The sequence below is a fragment of the Pseudochaenichthys georgianus genome, chromosome 14 (genome assembly GCF_902827115.2).
Source record: "Pseudochaenichthys georgianus chromosome 14, fPseGeo1.2, whole genome shotgun sequence".
Taxonomy (NCBI): Eukaryota; Metazoa; Chordata; class Actinopteri; order Perciformes; family Channichthyidae; genus Pseudochaenichthys; species Pseudochaenichthys georgianus.
This window is the reverse complement of record NC_047516.1, coordinates 16,013,297-16,032,186: the sequence shown is the minus strand read 5'-3', so window position 1 is coordinate 16,032,186 and position 18,890 is coordinate 16,013,297. Positions and strand designations below refer to the sequence as shown.

Sequence of the window (18,890 nt, the reverse complement as noted above, 5' to 3'; positions counted from 1 at the left end):
ATTAATATAAATGTAGTAATAAGTGTCCGCCAAATTTGTTTTGTTTGTAAGCTCGTAAAGTTAAAGGTGAGCTGCGTTTCTTTTTTAAAAGAAAACAAGTTCTGTTTTCATTCAGTGCTTCCAACTCACATTGGGTGTTTCCTTGAGGTTAAAACAATGTCAAAGGTCTTCCTCAGGAAGATCCTGCAAAGCTGAAATATTTCAAACTTTACGTCGTTAACATCCATGTTCACTTGCGAGCAGTTTTCTTTTTCCCTCCTGTTCCTCACACTGTCAGTCAGTGGAACAGCGACAGGAATGTGTATCGTTTGCACGAGACGGACTAAACAGAGGCTTACTTGTGAAGACTGTGTTCTTTCTGAGAGTGCTGCTTGTAATGAAATGACTACATGTGCCCTCTTATCAGCAGTTGAGCCACAAAAGGATGTTTCTTCTTAGATCGCTTGCTTTGATGGATTTTACACATGCTATTACTGAAACGCAATGAAATGTGCCTTCATATCAAAGGGAACAAAGTCAAGAGAAAGACACTTCTATTCTTTCATTCTAATCCCTTTTATCATCTTGCGACCTACTTCATCAGAAATATAGTAAAAATCCCAATACTCCTAATGCACCAGTGTGGCTCTTATGTTTCTAGAATGCATTGTTGGTACAGTATTATACAGCTCTATCATTCAAACCCTTTATGCTGTATCTCACATTGTTCCCTTTAAAGCCAAATCAATTATTTAATTTGAATGTGTGTTCCTCCCAGGGCTCACAGACAGCACTGAGGCCGATCGGACACCAACCAAGAGGAAATCCAACTGCTGCTGATCAGAAAATGGCCGCCTGGATACACTGTACTGAGCACACAGTAACACATGACGGCACAGAGGAGGGGGAAATCAGACTGAAATATGGACTCACCATGCACACTGTGGATATAATGAACAGACTGTATATAAAGTGATGACATATCAACTAAAACATGTATTTGTGTTGCTCTCAGATGGCCTGAGAGGAGGTTGTATATATTGATTTCTAAGTTAAGACAAGTCCTCTCAGGAATGTTTGTACTGCTGGATGGAGTTACATTTTAAAGCTTTGTAATATGCTTGTTGAAGATTATTCTCTTCTTTTTTTTAACTGCACTTGCTTTTATAAACATGTGTCTCCTTACCAGGCCACATGTTTTTTGGAGAGAATGTCAGACTCGAGTGCATTTCTTTTTGTTTCCTCGCAGTCATGTGTCTGTGCTGCTAATGTGAAGCCTGCGCCAGCACACATGACCGCAGTCATACCCACAACGCATCTCTCCTCTGACATAAGGGTTCTCATGATCTTTAAAATGGAGGGATTGTTTTCATAAATGCAAGCAAACAGGAAGTTGCATCTGAAGTTAATTGATTTGCTCGCTCAGTTTTATCAGACTGCATTTGTTCTTATCTGGAAACAGTCTTTAGTTACAGCTCATGGATTATGACTTGTAAATAAATTGGTTCTATCACCGTTTTGTGTTTTTGTTGAAGTAGAAAAGCTAAATAGCCGAACGAACTGTAATGTTTTGTAAAATGTGTCACATTCTGTTCCCAGCTAATCACATTTCCACACACACAAAGATGTACATCACATGACCAGACTAAGTGTTTTCCCGAAAGTAGCATATGGCAAGACTCAGGGTTTAATATGAACACTTTTAGTAAAGGGATCACAGGTAAAGGTCATCAGAAGTGCCAAAGACATCATTCCTCCTCTCTAACGAACTACCAGGAACCAATCACAGCCTTGCTGAGAAAGTTTCAGTATCTTAATCTGGCGGGAGACGTAAAAAAACAAGTACTCGAAAACCATAATTACTTAAAACAAAATGCATATTCTGGGACCTTTATACTCGGCACACAGCAATATGAAGCACACCATTGAATACCAGCGCTGCCTGTTTGTACTGTGGCAGAGGCACAGCAAGAAGAAGAAGACATTAAAATGTGTAAGTCAAGAGGATACAGAGAAAAACTTGCGCACGACGACCACGAGAGATTTAATGTTTTTTTTTTAACGACAATATATTTCTTTTACTGAAATAGCTGCGTGCACTTCTGATTATTATACACACAAAGAGATATACACGCAGTGGCAAGTCAGTGCGATGGTAGCCAATACGCTGAGAGACATTTCATCCACTGACGCATCTTCATTTTTACTGCTGGGAGTGAATTACAGCAGAAATGTATCACATCCGGCGTGGTGGCACACTTCAAACCCCAGTGTCAAATGTGAAATACTCACTAAACATTAAAAACCCAAGGGATTCCAATTGGAGCCAACTTAAAGAATGACGCTCTGACACAGACATGATACTGACTTCCACTTGTTACTAAAAATCAATTGTTTAATAAATGACTGTTTCTTCACTTTCTCACATAGAAGTCCTCTCAACAACCACAGTTACCTCCAAAGGTGCATGTTGTTATAGGAGTCAACAATACAATAGAGGCTATACAGGAGCCGAACACATCAGGCCAACACATCCTCACTCCCAGGTCGGCCTATGTTGACGTTATGTCAAGTCCCCTGCCGGCTTTTTCCAACGCAAGGGGGGGGGCCTTAGCGTCCATTTTCAACGCAAGGGGGGGGGCCTTAGCATCCATTTTCAGCTTTCCGGGATGTCCATGTGCTTCTATGGACGATCATGGAAGCACGGCATTCATTTGTGTCGACTGCCCTTAAAGGCAATGTGAGCGTCCATTCTCATTGGATAGCGGAGAATTGTACACCTGGAAGTAAATATTCCCCTTACTGACGATTGATTTTACAGTGATATCTGCACTACTCATCGACTAAAAAACACCAGATTATCCTTGTTAATTACACAACATTGATTGGTTTAAATTGTGTGCAATGCTTTTGTATTTTTCCCCTTCGATTCGGAGAAACAAATCTTTTTTCGGAGTAAATGATGGCAGAAGACACTACACTACCCAGAATCCCCAGCTATCATTTCTCCCTGCAGAAAAAGAAAACATGGCCGAACTTCGTTTTATTCTGGGTGTAAAATGCCTATTTTAAAGTTAGTTTGGCCATTAAAATGCGTTTTGATGTCATTTGATGCGAGAAATATGAGTTGTTATTTCAGATTATGTGTGCAGTGGATGTACATGATCTTTAGTTTGCTAGTTATTACGAAGATTACTTCAGGAAATTGCGTCCAACGTTTTCATTGTTACCAAGGTGGTTGCTAGGGACGCTGCTATCGATATTATTTCTGTTATGTTGTGTAACTGTTTAATGGTGTTATCTTTATTGCTACCCCCTTCCCCGTCAATGTATAGTGTTGGTCCACAGCGCAAACATATTAGTTAACAAAATCCGCATCTAAAGATAGCCTACGTTATTTCCCCCTGTGCAATTCCAGTCTCACATCTCACAGCACATCGTCATTAACAAATACCGGAAACAGACCGAAAACATTTAAAGAAAAGAAAATAATACCTTATTCCGAGTGTGCTTGCTTTTCTCTTTGAAAGTCATCACATAAAGGCATTGTAATACACGGTTCGGCTGCATTAAATATTACATATCTGCCGTAGTTCTGTATTTATAGCCCTGATGAGAAGACAAACATGAGGAACTGAAAACGTGACGTGGATCATAAATATATCAGCCATTGAACAACATCTTACATTTCTTTTCACACAATACGTCTCCTTGCCGTATCAACACTAATTCAGCTCACTTTTATATTTGATCCAATTGGTAGATAGGCTGTATTTACACCATAAAGGTGCACAGATGATATAAAGAGACACCTGGTGGTTAAAGCATGTTATTGAATTTCATTATTTTTATTATTAGATATTAATAGGATCCCTATAAAGTATATTCATTACTCGTTATTCTCTACTAATAGTTAATTAAAGACTGTATATAATGACTATTTTGCACATCCCGTTCAAGATTTCAAGATGTTCTAAGGTTTATTGACATATCATATAGGCCTACACAACTATGGTGTAGTTCTGCACTGAATGAAAAACTTGGGTCGCAGGTTCCTCAACAGTGACAAGACATCTATCAATATGTGTGCATACCTCCAGCAATGTTAACCCTCTGGAGTCTAAGGGTATTTTCTCAAATATTTGATGTTTTCTTAAATCCCCTTTTAAAATGTATTTCTTCTAACATGGCACCCCATGTGTTAAATATCAAAATGTTCAGGACAATCTCTGGTATTGCTATATATGCAAATTACTCACCTTAGAGCACTGTTTGATGAGATAAGTAGCTCAAAAGCTTAAAATGGTTACATCCGATTTTCGGAAAATCTTCAAAACTCTTGTGAAAACACAAATTTACTCATGTGATCGAAATGTTTTGGTGTTTCAGATTTGGTTACCAAAGTCTTAGGATCACAAAAGCAGTGAAATATTTGAATTACACTGTATATAAATGTGTAATTCATGTCTAAAATGAAAACAAATGTATTCGAATTTTGAGTAAAACAAGTGTTTATCACTCTATTTTCAGCACAGCAGGGACTGAGATACATTAGGACTGAATAATGACTTCATATTACATACCAAGGTTCATGTGATGTGTACAAATACAAATTGAGCATTCAACCTTTTTTTTTCAACCAACAATTTATTATAAATATGTTTTTTTCAACCAACTATTTATATAAATATAAGAAACTGGAAAATCTAACTATTTACAATATTGAACATCAGAACTTTCAACCAACTATTCATTATAAATGTCAAGACAGTGTCAAGGTCTTTGTCTGTCTTCCAAGACAGTGGGTCTGGCTGCTGTGTAGGTGGGGGTGATGGTGCATGGGCTGCTATGTAGGTGGGGTGTACAAGTGCTATACGAGACCTCCACGAGACCTCCTTGCTGGCTGGGTTGAAGGTGATGGCTGTGGTGGAGCCTTTGTGCTGAGGTGTATCTTGACCTGGTGGCAGCCGCAGATGGCACAAAGCACAAATAACAATGCACACATACAAATAAAGTTTGGGAGGTTGGAAAAGGAGTCTCTCTCGATCTCCCACACACACACACACACACACACACACACACACACACACACACACACACACACACACACACACACACACACACACACACACACACACACACACACACACACACACACACACACACACACACACACACACACACACACACACACACACACACACACACACACACACACACACACACACACACACACACACACACACACACACACACACACACACACACACACACACACACACACACACACACACACACACACACAGATTACAAAGTCTCATCTGTACAGGACGGTAAAATAATAACAGGCACACATAAATAAATCTATGACAAAGTCTCATCTGACGAATAAATGATTAATTTAATCATCTACACATGTAATCTCACTTTTACACACCAAAATAACGTTAACACAGAGTAAACGTTTGCTAATGGAGTCTATTTTGTCCCAAGAAAAAGTTCATGACTATCGATAACAAATATATATCAATAAACCTATTGTTCATTTTCGCGGTATTCCCCACACATTGCTAGTACACTATTACTGTAATATGTACACTTACCCATGTCCAAATGAATCCTTGTTGTTGTCGTTGTGTTCTTCTTCTTCAGAAGAGTCGAAGACTTCAGGTTCTGAACATCTGAGGCTCTACTGCTGCTAGCGAAAAAAATCTCGAGTGAAGTCGGCAACTTTTTTTAGCCATTTTCTCTGTCCCTCTCTCTCTCTCCACACTGACGTAAACTGATGGGAGAAACGTGGTTTATGTTTTTTTTACTTGGTGGGTAGGTCCTTAGTGATTTCTCGATGTCCATTGGTCATTTCAGACATTGATGTCTGCCGGCTGAGATTTCCTTGACGGACACACAAATCCACCAATCCCACACAGTGTAAAGTCAAGCTGCTTTGAGCGGCCATATCGGCTGTTGTGCCCTGGTTACAGTCTCACAGGAGATACTGCTGGAAAGCTACCCTTCCGGCGATTCCGCGGATATCTGAATCATGTTTCTACTCCTTATAATCGAAAATATATGATTAATTACGTAAAATTATGCGCACCGACTCCAGAGGGTTAACTATGTTGAAGCACTTATTTTAACTGATATTATACATAATGTATTATACTCTTATGATGTATGCAGATATTTCATCTCCGGCCTTGTCAGGTATTGAACAATCAATAAATAAAGAACACAGAATTGTTAAATATAAAACACAGAATTTGTGTGATTATACTAAATGATTTTCAAATAAACACCACTGCATATTTAACTGTTACACATGCTGATGTAACGCAAATGTTCCAACTTGGGATCAATAAAGTATATCTTATCTTAAGCTGATCGATGGCTACTGCCATATTTGCAAAATGTGCCTCTGAACCTTGACAAGTGCATGTTTCAGGCTTATCAATTAATGTAATGTAATGTAATGTTATCAATTAACAACAGGAGGGGTCACAAACATAAGTCCAGCTGTTAAATAAAGCTCTTCTGACCTTAGCTGGCATGTGGGTATATATATATTAATACTGCCCATTATGGGCACCAGCAATTTCCACCCATTTATTAATTATATGTTTTAAATGTGAGTGTTTCCTGTCCCCTAAACCTCCAGGGATGTACACAGTTTAATACTGGCAACTTCTTATTATGGGAAATACGAAAACGTCTTTTAAAACTACAACTCCCAGTAGAGACGTGCCATAGAGAACATGTTGCGAAACAGAATAGCCAGCATGTGTAGTTCTGGGGACGGGGTGGGGGAGGGGGGGGGACGCGGTGGACCCGTTCAAATCCAGTTTTGAACACTCTGCCGTGGTTCCATCCCATTTCAAGTGCTGTTCGAGGCTCGGTAACCCTCGGAGCACACTCTCCAATCACAGAGCTTGAGGACTATCACGGGGTTTGTCAAACAGAGCACATGGTGTAGTCCAAACGATAGCTGGGGATTCTGGGTAGTGTAGTGTCTTCATTGCCTTTAAGGGCAGTTGACACAAACGAATGCCGTGCTTCCATGAGCGTCCATAGAAGCACATGGACATCCCGGAAAGCTGAAAATGGACGCTAAGGGCCCCCCCCTTGCGTTGAAAATGGACGCTAAGGCCCCCCCCCTCGCGTTGAAAATGGACGCTAAGGCCCCCCCCCTTGCGTTGGAAAAAGCCGGCAGGGGACTTGACATAACGTCAACATAGGCCGACCTGGGAGTGAGGATGTGTTGATCAGGCAGTTGATCAGAATACAGTATTTCATGTTTGAGATAAACTCAGCTGACATGAGAGTTTCTCCTTGATTTAGATTTTTAAATCAGCCTCAACACTCACATTCGCAGTGTATGTGTGTTTGTGGTCACAGGTGTGTTTGTTTTAACAGATGTGAAGAGCGGAGGCTTGAGATTCAAACTGTTTTTATTCATTGTGACGCATTCCATATACAACAATTAAATGTCCTGATTGGCTTGGCAAAGCGCTCTTTTGGCAATCCACTAAGCACTTATAGAGGAAAAGTGGGTTTTTGAAGATGAGACTGTGCGCCTCTGTCAAAACCAGATTAAACTAAAAGCAATCGCTGAAGTAAAGAAGGTAGGGCGGCTTGTGTGACATTGTCTGTGTAGGTCCATATCCTATGTGTAACTGCTGTCTGATATTTAGCCTAAGTACCATTTTGAGATACATCATACGTGTACTTTTGTTTAAGTAATATTTAATTGCAGGACTTTTAGTCTGCAATAAGTATTACAATTGAGTAGACCTATGGCGTGTGTATTTCTTTATTGTAAAATAACAACTGAGTGAAAAACGGAATATCCCCTCGTGAGTTACTAAAAGGCTGATCTTAATCCTAAATTCTTCTTCTCTATTCAACACTTTGCCTACACGTTGCATGTAACAACCGCGTGTTTGTAAATAGCCTACTGGACGCAGTAAGTCTACGATGAGGTATATTTATTGATCTCAAATTGGGAAAAAAATTCGTTACAGCAGCATACAAAAACAAGGCATTGCACATAAACTAAAGAGTAGAAAATAAACAATTATAAAATAGAAACACTTCAAAATAAAAACAGAACTAAAGAGTAGAAAATATACAAGATGATAGTGGTGGTCGTACAAGACGATAGTGGTGGTAATGGATAGTGGGTTGGCTGAAGATCGGAAGGTTGTGAGTTCAAAATCCCGCCAGGAACACCACCACAGTGTGCCCTTGAGGCACTTAGTAGTTAATCCAGGGAGAATGTCCCTGTAATTGGTAATTGTAAGTCGCTTTGGATAAAAGCGTCAGCTAAATGAAATGTAATGACAAATTGACCGTAAAGATAAAAATCGGTAAACTATCTGACAGATTAAACACTATTGAGGGACCACTTTTCAGGTCTCACTGTGTTTAAATTGCATGTCTGTTTCAGAGAGCAGAATCTAGAATGTGTAGAAGGGAAACAGGCATTACTGTGAGCCTGTAGGCTACCATTTACTGACTGACGCTCAGGAAATCCTCCATCATTTTATCACCATGGAGGATGCATGTAAAAGAAAATACATTATCATTTATAAAATATCTGATCATACTACAATGAAGGATCACTGCACATCATAACAAAGACGAAAAATAGTTCATAATAATAATTAATAAATAATAATTCCTTACATTTATTATAGCGCTTTTCCAGTGCTCAAAGCGCTTTACTTATTACATCATCTGTTCAATATCAACTTCAGATGCGTTGTAGGCTACTGCAGAAACGGGTTGGTTATTATTCAGAATAAAAAAAATGGCAAGCGCAAACAAACTAAGATTATTAGAGATTGTATTCGTTTCCAAAATTAACGAAAGCGCCAGAAACACAAAAAGGAGCAATTTATCCTAACGAGAGAAAAACAAAACACGGGATGAAGCTGCTGCGGCCTACTATAGGAAAAGAAACTAACCTACTGCACATGTATAAAAGGAAAAATAATTCCTAGCCTTTAATTAAACAAAACATATATTTAACAAGTAGGCCTGAGATTTGGTAAAAGGCCTCTCTTGGTCACGTACGTGCGTCATTGTCATGGAAACCGAACGTTGGGGCTGCAGCTGCTGTCCGCTCTGAGCTCACTTTGCACTTGGACTCTGACCAGAGCACACCTTTTGCAAAACTCACCTGTGGAGAGAAAACTCTTTGAGATTCAACCTGCTGGAAAACAAAACTTCTGAGAAACAAAACTACTATAAAACACAACTACTGTATCCCTGATCTGCTGTGGAAACCCGGAGAGGCTGAACAAGACCCCCAGAGGAGGAGCAGCACCTGCCGCTGGCCATAGGCCGTGTTGGGAAACTACACTCAAAGTAAAAAGGAAAAAAAAACGTTAAAAATACACAATTTTTGCCTTATAATTGTTCATATATCCCCTTAATATATTACAAAGCTGTTTCTGTGTGGAAATTAGTGCAATATTTTTAGTTTAGAGGTGAAAAGTTCATAGAATGTTGGCATTTATTTTGCTCAAAATCCAATTTGGAGAAAGCAGAAACTCACTCACGTTTTTTCCGTGTAAAATTAATATTTGTGGATAAGACCTACTTTTTTTTTAGCACTAGATGTGTGTAATGTATTTATAAAGAGTGCAGTGATTTGAAAACACAGTTATGTTTGATTTAATTGCGAGATATCGTCGAAAAACGACCCAAAAATTACAAAAACAAAATGGCGATTGGGCCTAATTTCATAGAATGCTAAATAATATAATAATATGTCCAAGTTATGCACCATGGCAACGACGCACAATTCCCTGCAGGGCACGTTCTTCTGTGCAGCTGCCTCCCTGAGTGTCGTTCGTTCTGATTGTTGAAGCTTTATTGATTGGAGAAAAGGCTACTCCTTCTAATGTATCATATTAATTAAGCTTTCCTCTTAACATTACATATTGAAACGGATTTTCTTGTTTAGTTTTAGAGGGGGGTAGATTTGTGCGCGGTCTGCGTCCGAGATGACGAACTCCTACTTAAACTAGGAACATAATTAGGCCTACTTATAAACTAAAGGAAAGTCTGCAAACTGTGGTCATTTTAGATTATATTACTGTAGTCAATTATGCGCAATGGATATGAATGTATATATAAATCAACCCTGTCTCCTAAAAATTACGTTCCCACAGAACTAAACTGCATTATCAATTAGACCTACGTTTAGCTAGAAACGTATTTTCTCCCACGTTACGTTAGTTATGAACGTATCTCAAATACGTTTATTTTCTACATATCTTCTAGAAGCATATTTTCTTCCACGTTACGTTAGTTATGAATGTAACTTAAATACGTTTATTTTCTACATATCTTTGCCATTTATTGTCTTGCTTATAATAATGATAATTACTTATTTATAAATATCATTTTAGAGCACACCTTTGAAATCGACAATCGGGCTCGGGTTAAATCGGGTTAAATTAAAATCAGTAGGCGAGTCTGTAATTTCGCCAGCTGTTACTCTCATGAGCGAGGCAGAACATAATAGTTTTAACATGCCAAAAAGCTGCTGTGTCGTTTATTGCACCTCAAACATTAAAACAAATCCAGAGTTACGTGTTTCTGTACTTCCTCTAAGAAGAAAGGACAGTATCAGAAGAGCTCTGTGACTTCAGGCTTGATCGCCGTTCAAATGACAGCGCTGGTTTCCCCAAAAGTGGGCGGGGCTGTAAAGTGAAGTAGATTTACTCTCATCTATTATTCAAAACCATTCTATTTATTCTAACGTAAATTACATGCCAGTGTTTTATCTTTTATTTATTTGTTTTTATTTTAAATCGTATAATGTCGGACTTTTTTTCCGTCTGTGAGGAAAAGAAATGGGGCTCAGAGCCTCAAAATACTGAAATCTGTATTTTTTAAAATCTTTTCCTTCTAATTTATTATTCTTTTCTAAATAACACACTGTTATTTACTCAACAATAACACACAATTATCCTTGTTTTTATTTATTCATTTAATTCTATAATCTTGGGCTTTTTAGCCGTAAATAAAGTCACCGGAAACAGACGGGACATTTTGAGCGATACACACCACAAACCCACTAAACTGATTACCCAAGATCCTCAGCTTGAAGCTTGTTGATTGGATGTTTTAGCCGCAATGCACGCTGGGATATGGTGTTGATATGATATGGAGATATGATATCCGACAACGAAAAATAAAAAAATACCTAATTCAGAGTGTGCTTGCTTTTCTCTTTGGAAGTCATCACATAACGGCATTGTAATACACGGTTCGGCTGCATTAAATATTACACATCTGCCGTAATTCTTTATTTATAGAGAGAGACAAACAGGAGAACTGCTGCCAAAACTGAATACTTGACGTGGATCATAAATATATCAACAATTAAACAACATCTTCAATTTCTTTTCACAAAATACGTCTCCTTGCAGTATCAATAGTAATTCGGCTGACTTTTATATTTGATCCAATTGGTATATGAATGAATAATATGAACAGATGAATATTAAGCCTGACAAAGTACTTAACGTCTAAAATATTGCTTTCCTGCAATGTTAACTATGTTGAAACACTTATTTTAAATGATATTATACACATTAATTATACTCTTATGTATGTAGATAGAATAAGAAATGTGCAGAATATGACAGTTTAATGGTGGAGGTATACAGTACACACATATTGATAGATGTCTGTTGAGGAACCTGCGACCCAAGTTGTGTATAAGATCAATACACCTTAGAAAACCTTGAAATCTTGAAAGGGATATGCAAAATAGCCATTATACAGTTTTTAATTAACTATTAGTAGAGAATAACGAGTAATGAATATACTTTATAAAGATCTGCAGATAAATGTTTAGTCTTCTCAAGCACCAACTATCAAATATCTCTCCTGATTGTTGGCACTTGACAATCACCTTCCCTGAATTGTATTCAGGTGTAACTAAAGTCTGCTTTAAGGGTTGTTTATATTCCACATCATTAATCAGAATCTGCAAAGTAACTAAACTAAATGTAGTGGAGTAAAAATACCAGGTTAACCTCTGAATTGTAGTGGAGTAGAATAACAAAGTAACAATGAGCTGTCGTGTGGGTATATATTAATGCTGCCCATTATGGATACAAGCGATTTTCACCCATTTAGTAATTACATGTTTTAAATGTGTACACACCAATGTGTTTCCTATCGCCTAAACCTCCAGGGCTGTACACAGTTTAATACTGTCAACTTCTACATTTGGGAAAAACGTCTTTTAAAACTACAATTCCCAGTAGAGACGTGCCATAGAGAACATGTTGCGAAACACAATAGCCAGCATGTGTAGTTCTGGTGGGGCGTTCGAGTCCAGTTTTGAATAGTCTGCCGTGGTTTCGTTCCATTTCAAAGAGCTTGACGCTCGGCGTAACCTTGGCGCAACATCACGGGGTTTGTCAACGGGACTGTAGTCCCAAACGATAGCTGGGGATTATGGGTAGTGTAGTGTTTTAGGCCATCCTAAATCTCGAAATGTCCCGTCTGTTTCTGGTGACTTTATTTACGGCTAAAAAGCATGCTAAAATGCCCAAGATTATAGAATTAAACGAATAAATAAAAACAAGGATAATTGTGTGCTATTGTTGAGTAAATAACAGTGTGTTATTTAGAAAAGAATAACAAATTAGAAGGAAGAGATTTAAAAAAATACAGATTTCAGTATTTTGAATCTCTAAACCCCATTTCTTTTCCTCAAAGACGACAAAAAAAGTCCGACATTATACGATTTAAAATAAAAACAAATAAATAAAAGATAAAACACTGGCATGTAATACGTTAGAATAAATAGAATGGTTTTGAATAATAGATGACAGTAAAATCTACTTCACTTTACAGCCCCGCCCACTTTTGGGGAAACCAACGCTGTCATTTGAACTAGAGATGGCAAATCCGGATCATTTTATGGACTCGGAGTCTTCTGAGTCAATCATTGAAGAGATCCGGATCATACGAGTCATTTGAGTCATTTGAGTCATATGAGTCAGCATGACCAAGACCGTAGAAATCCTACCGGTGAAACCGAAAAGTTGTTGCATTTAACCAGCATATTAAACTAACGTTACATTAACCTCCGCTACACAGTGTCTTTTGCTTTAATAAAACATGTGTGTGTGTGTGCATTTTAAAAAATAAGTGTTTTGCATTATATGTATATAGTTATTTTAATATGTTCCTGTACTTAAGCTAATTTTGCACAATTGTGTTTTCATTTAATAATAATAATAATAATAATAATAATTGTATAATTACATTTTATATATTCTAACTGTTTTGCAATTTTCTATCATTTGTTTCTTTTTGTGTGCCATGTTCAAAATAAACGAGTTTCCAAGTAAGATCCTTATTGGAAATGCAGATATTATTACAGGAGACTGTTGCACAACATGACCATTTTGTCAGAAGTCTACAGTGAAACTTAATTTAGAGCCGGAAAAATCGCGGGATCCGTGAATCCAGGTCAATGATCGAGAGAGACCAGTAGCCTACGAGGACTCAGAGCCGTAACATATAGCAGGCAGCAGATCCAGAGATCCAGCAGACTCGTCCCCATGCACGAATCTACAGCAGACTCAGCCCCTCCTCCGGCTCGCACGGCTCCCGCGAGTCCCACGAGTCCCACGGCTCCCGCGAGTCCCACGGCTCCCGCGAGTCCCACGGCTCCCTCGACGAGTCGCAGCAGACTCAGAGATTTGCGGACTCACGGCTCACTCACGGCTCACGGCTCACTCACGGTTCCCGCGAGTCCAACGACTCACGGCTCACTCACGGCTCACGGGACTCTCGCGGGAGCCGGAGGAGGGGCTGAATTTGCTGTTGATTCGTGCATGGCGACGAGTCTGCTGGATCTCTGGATACAACAACGTTGTAATGTGATTGTACACGTTATAAAGAGAGTAAAGAGTGACGCAATTTATAGTTTTAATTGTTACGTCACATCAGGTGTAGGACTCAAAGGACTCGGGTTAATCGAGAGGGAGACTCGTCACGACCGGCTCATTACTAGGATCCGGGTTAATGATCCGGATGAATCATGACTCGCCCATCTCTAATTTGAACGGCGATCAAGTCTGAAGCCACAGAGCTCTTCTGTTACTGTCCTTTCTTCTTAGAGGAAGTACAGAAAAACGTAACTCTGGATTTGTTTTAATGTTTGAGGTGCAATGAACGACACAGCAGCTTTTTGGCATGTTAAAACTATTATGTTCTGCCTAGCACATGAGAGTAACAGCTGGCGAAATTACAGCCTCGCCTACTGATTTTAATTTAACCATATATCGAGCCCGATTGTCGATTTCAAAGGTGTGCTCTAAAATGATATTTATAAATGACTATTATCATTATTATAAGCAAGACAATAAATGGCAAAGATATGTAGAAAATAAACGTATTTCAGATACGTTCATAAGGAACGTAACCTGGGAGAAAACATGTTTCTAGAAGATATGTAGAAAATAAACGTATTTGAGATACGTTCATAACAAACGTAACGTGGGAGTAAATACGTTTCTAGCTAAACGTAATTGAGAATGCAGTTTAGTTCTGTGGGAACGTAATTTTTAGGAGACAGGGTTGATATAAATGCACCCTCTTTTTTGGAACCAAAGTTTGTCCACACATAGCCTACACCGTTTTTTCTCGGGATCTGGGTCTTGCATTCCCCACAGTCAGCATGTATTTGTTTGCACATTTTGTAATGTTGCATTTTGGTTTAAAGAAGGCTCTGCTGCTGCGGAAGAAGCGGTGTGTAAAATGCGCAGAGCAAGCTTCTCCTTTACTTGTCCAACACATATAGAGTGCCGTTTATGTGCACTTCTGTTTTATAAAAAAAAGAGTTTGGAGATATTAAAATAACGAAAATAATATTGCCAATAACAAAAATCCCAATTAGTATATTTCTTGTCGTCACTGTTTATCAGAAAAAGAATATAATGTATTATCCCCAGTGTTATTCTATAGCCACAATTATGTTTTAGCAGGCTTTTAACAGGTTCTCCTGTCATGTCTTGTAAATTAAAGTCATAGTTGTGCTTTTTCTTTCTCCAATCATTGATAATTGCTAAATAATCCCACATATTACCTGTGAAATCCTTACACTCTGAATTCCCCCCCCCCCCCCCCCCCCACAGGCTCTGAGAACTTCATCATGGATCCTCCTGCAGGCGATGAAGGTAATCTCCCTGTCTACAATGCTCCTGATGAGGAAGAGGTAGGTGAGGTCAGGTACGCTGTCGAGGATGAAGGTGAGTTTGCTATCGGTTTTTTAGGTGAAGGTCATGGATTGAGGGAAGAGGAGGAGGAGGAAGAGGATTTGGAAGAGGAGGAGGATGAAGAGGAGGATGAGGGGGAAGACTGGACATCCGAAGATTCTGGATACGGGTCCTTGTCCTCCGAGGAAGAAGAAGAGGAGGAGGAGGAGGAGGACGCTGAAGATTATTGTGATGACGGTGATGACGGTGATGACGGTGATGACGGTGATGACGATATCGGACGTCTCTCCCCTCTCACCCAGCAATTCCCACCGTTAAATGTTTGGGAGGTATTGCGTGGGACCTTCACTCCAAGCTTCCTCCCTGCAAATCCCTGCTCCCTCCCTTTGGGTGTTGCCCCCCTGGAGGTTTCTGCACCGCGACTGGAACGTCCTGAAGAAGGTCCACCCTCAGCCCCTCCGAGGTCAGGAGTGTTCGCTCCAACAACACCAGGTTTCGTCTTCTCCACGAAGAGGATCAGGGAAGAGGACTCCATCGACTCGGCACCCTCCACATCGGGCCTCGGCTTCTCTACCAAGAGGTTCAGGGAAGATGACTCCAGGGACTCGGCACCCTCCACCTTAGGCCTCTGCTGCCCCATGGTGCCCCGTTCTGTCCAGCAGCACCCACCCGTGACCTTTTGGCAGACATTTCGCCCTTTGGGTGTTGCCCCTCCGGAGGATTCTGCGCCGCAAGTGGAACGTCCTGAAGAAACTCCATCCTCAGCCCCTCCATCGACATCAGGCCTCGGCTTCTCCACCAAGAGGACCTGGGAGGAGGCGTGCAGGGAAGAGGACTTTAGGGACCCGCCAACCCCAACCTCAGGCCTCGGCCTCTCCACCAAAAGGACCAGGGAAGAGGACTTTAGGGACTTGACACCCTCCAGCTCAGGCCCCTGGCCCCCACTGGACAAGAGATACCGTCCAGAGGACCACAGGCTCCCTGAAGACAGCGACTCGGACTGAGACGGACGTCTGCTGCAGGATCTGAAAACCTTTGTGTCTGGCAGGACTGATGAAGCCCCAGGCAGCTTCAAACACATCTTTCTGGGTTGGCGATAGGTCAGATCTTGCACCAGGGCTTTATTTTATTAATATGTCATTTTTCATTTCGATACTTTTTTCTTTTGGATAATAATTGATGATGGTCGATGCTCATACCAGGTTTTGTGATAGGTCAAAATTGCATTGGGGCTTTTTATTTATATATTACTGTCTTTTTAATATTATTTGATAATGGTCAATGCTGATAGCAGAGGTAAGAGGAAGAGGATGAAGAGGACGTTGTAGACGATGGTGTATCACTCCCCTCTCGTCCAGCAGCTCCCACCTGCAAGTATTTGCTACAGGATTTGAAATCCTTTGTCTCTATCAGGACTGATGAAGCCCCAGGCATCTTCAAACACGTCTTGCTGGGTCGATAAGTCAAATGTTGCACCAGAGCTTTTATTAATATATTACTTAATTTTTTATATCGTTTTTACTTTTGGATAAAAAATGTGATGATGGTCGATGCTGATACCAGAGGTAAGTTAACATGGTATGGTTGTGTATTCTTTCTTTTTAAAGTATGGCTTTGCAAGACAGGTAAGTAAATCGTTTAAGACAGTGGTTACACTAATTCAAGCACATTTACTCAAGTACTGCTCAGTTTTTTCTAGGTGCAACATATAGTGCTAAAGCAGTGACCATTAACATCACGAAAAGTCTCCAAGTCTCTTTCAGGTTTTCTAACAGGTCTCCAGCATTACCCACGCTGCATCAACCTTCCTACAAAAAGCAACTCTGTGGAAGACTGAAACTCAAGGATGTTCCAGGATGTTCAGACGAAGAAGATGAGTTACTGCAGACCACACGAAAAGACAGGATGACAACTGATTAAGAGCGGGTTGTCGTTTGGGGCTTAGTAAGTGATCCCCTCACAAGGATTGTATTTATTATTGGAGTTTTATCATATTTGTCCATCATTGAAGGTTACGTTTAACAGCTTGCAACAGTTCAGAGGTTGTATATTTGAGTATTTATTGTTTGTGTTTCTGTCTCACAGGGCAGGACTCCTCTTGGTGTTTTTGGCAGCTGAGAGTGGATCACCAACCGATGATCCCAGAAAGACCCAGCACCACAGCAGACCGCTCTCAGCTTAGTCCCAGACCCTGTGAGTACAGTAAGGACCTCCATGCCCTTCACCCCAGCCCCCGACAACCCCCGCTCCACCCACCAGCCGAGAGGACGAGGAGCTCCCCAGCCCGACCAGCACAGAGGACGTTGTTACATCTTCTTCTTCTTCTTCTGTGCTGGTGGGATCGGGAAGCTCCTCACACACACAGGAAGCTTTCACCACCTCCACATGTGTGGTCAGGAAACAAGAAGGAAATATGACTTTGAATGACATCTTGAATTAATAAATAAACATTTATCATACATGATTTTGTTTGAATACTCAATTCTGATTGGTAAATGTGGACATTTCAGAGGTTAATACTCGCTAACACAACTCTGCTAAGGATCTAGTGACCCTTAGCAGAGGTGTGCTAAGAATGATAAAGGGACTACGTGCAGTCCTCTCAATCCGCAGAAAGAAGTCCGGCCGGTATAACGTCAGCTGTGGACAACAAACATTAGATTGCCTCAAATATTCATTTTTATATTTGTGGAGAGCACCAAACGTTGGATTCTTGAAGGCTAAACTCTCCCGTAAAGAAAAGAAAAAGAGAACAAAAGAAGGAAAGAGGCGTCGGGATCCATGATTATTCTGCCAGAACTATATGATGTACTCAGGTAGAAGTACCGAAGTGTAGGAATACTCTGTTACAAGTAAAAGCCCTGCTTAATGTTACTCAATCACAAAAATAAACTTATTAGCATCAAAATATACATAAAGTATCAAAAGTAAAAGTATCATTATGCAGATTTCAGAATAATATAGTATATGTTTTCATTGTAATGTTTATCAAAGCTTGTAATGTGTAGCTAGTTTTAATTACTTTGAGGCTGAAGCTTGTGATTTTACTCCAGGTTTCATTTTTTTGTTCTGTTGACTGTATTCACATCATTAATCCAATTCTGAAAATGTACTAAAGGTATTTAATAAATGTAATGGAGTACATGATTTAACTCTGAAAGATAGATAGGTACTTTATTGATCCCAATTTGGGAAATGTTTGCGTTGCAGCAGCATAAAAACACAAGGCAATGTGCATAAGAAAAATTAAGACACAGAAATAGTCCAAAATATTTCAGAAATAGAAATAAAATAGCATAAAAAAGTTATAAGTTAAAAAAATATATATATATGTGGAAAATATACATGTGGAAATTTCCAGTAACAAATATAATGCAGGATATTATTTTGCAAGAATGGATTATTCAATATGAAATAGAATGTGAATGTAAAATGTACAGTGGGAGTTGAAGTCCAGTTATTAAGAGAAGCTATGGAGCAGAGAGTTCTCTGCCAGCCAGAGGTGATTTGTTATAGAGAGTTATTGCAGTGGGCAGGAATGTTTTCCTGTATCTGTCCTTGTGACAGCGGAGCTGCAGCAGTCTGTTGGAGAAGGAGATCCGCTGGCCATAATTACCCATTCAAATGAGAAGACACTTGATTTTTGGAGATACACTG

The 18,890-nt window shown here is 39.7% G+C and overlaps 1 long non-coding RNA gene across 1 annotated transcript; it reads left to right on the top strand.

Moving 5' to 3' along the window:
* The first annotated feature begins 8,977 nt into the window (after window positions 1–8,977).
* On the top strand, window positions 8,978–17,527 carry LOC139435114 (uncharacterized). The gene is made up of 4 exons (XR_011644388.1): window positions 8,978–9,345; window positions 15,153–15,194; window positions 16,979–17,177; window positions 17,319–17,527. It is a non-coding gene; the product is annotated as an uncharacterized lncRNA (long non-coding RNA).
* The last annotated feature ends 1,363 nt before the right edge of the window (window positions 17,528–18,890 follow it).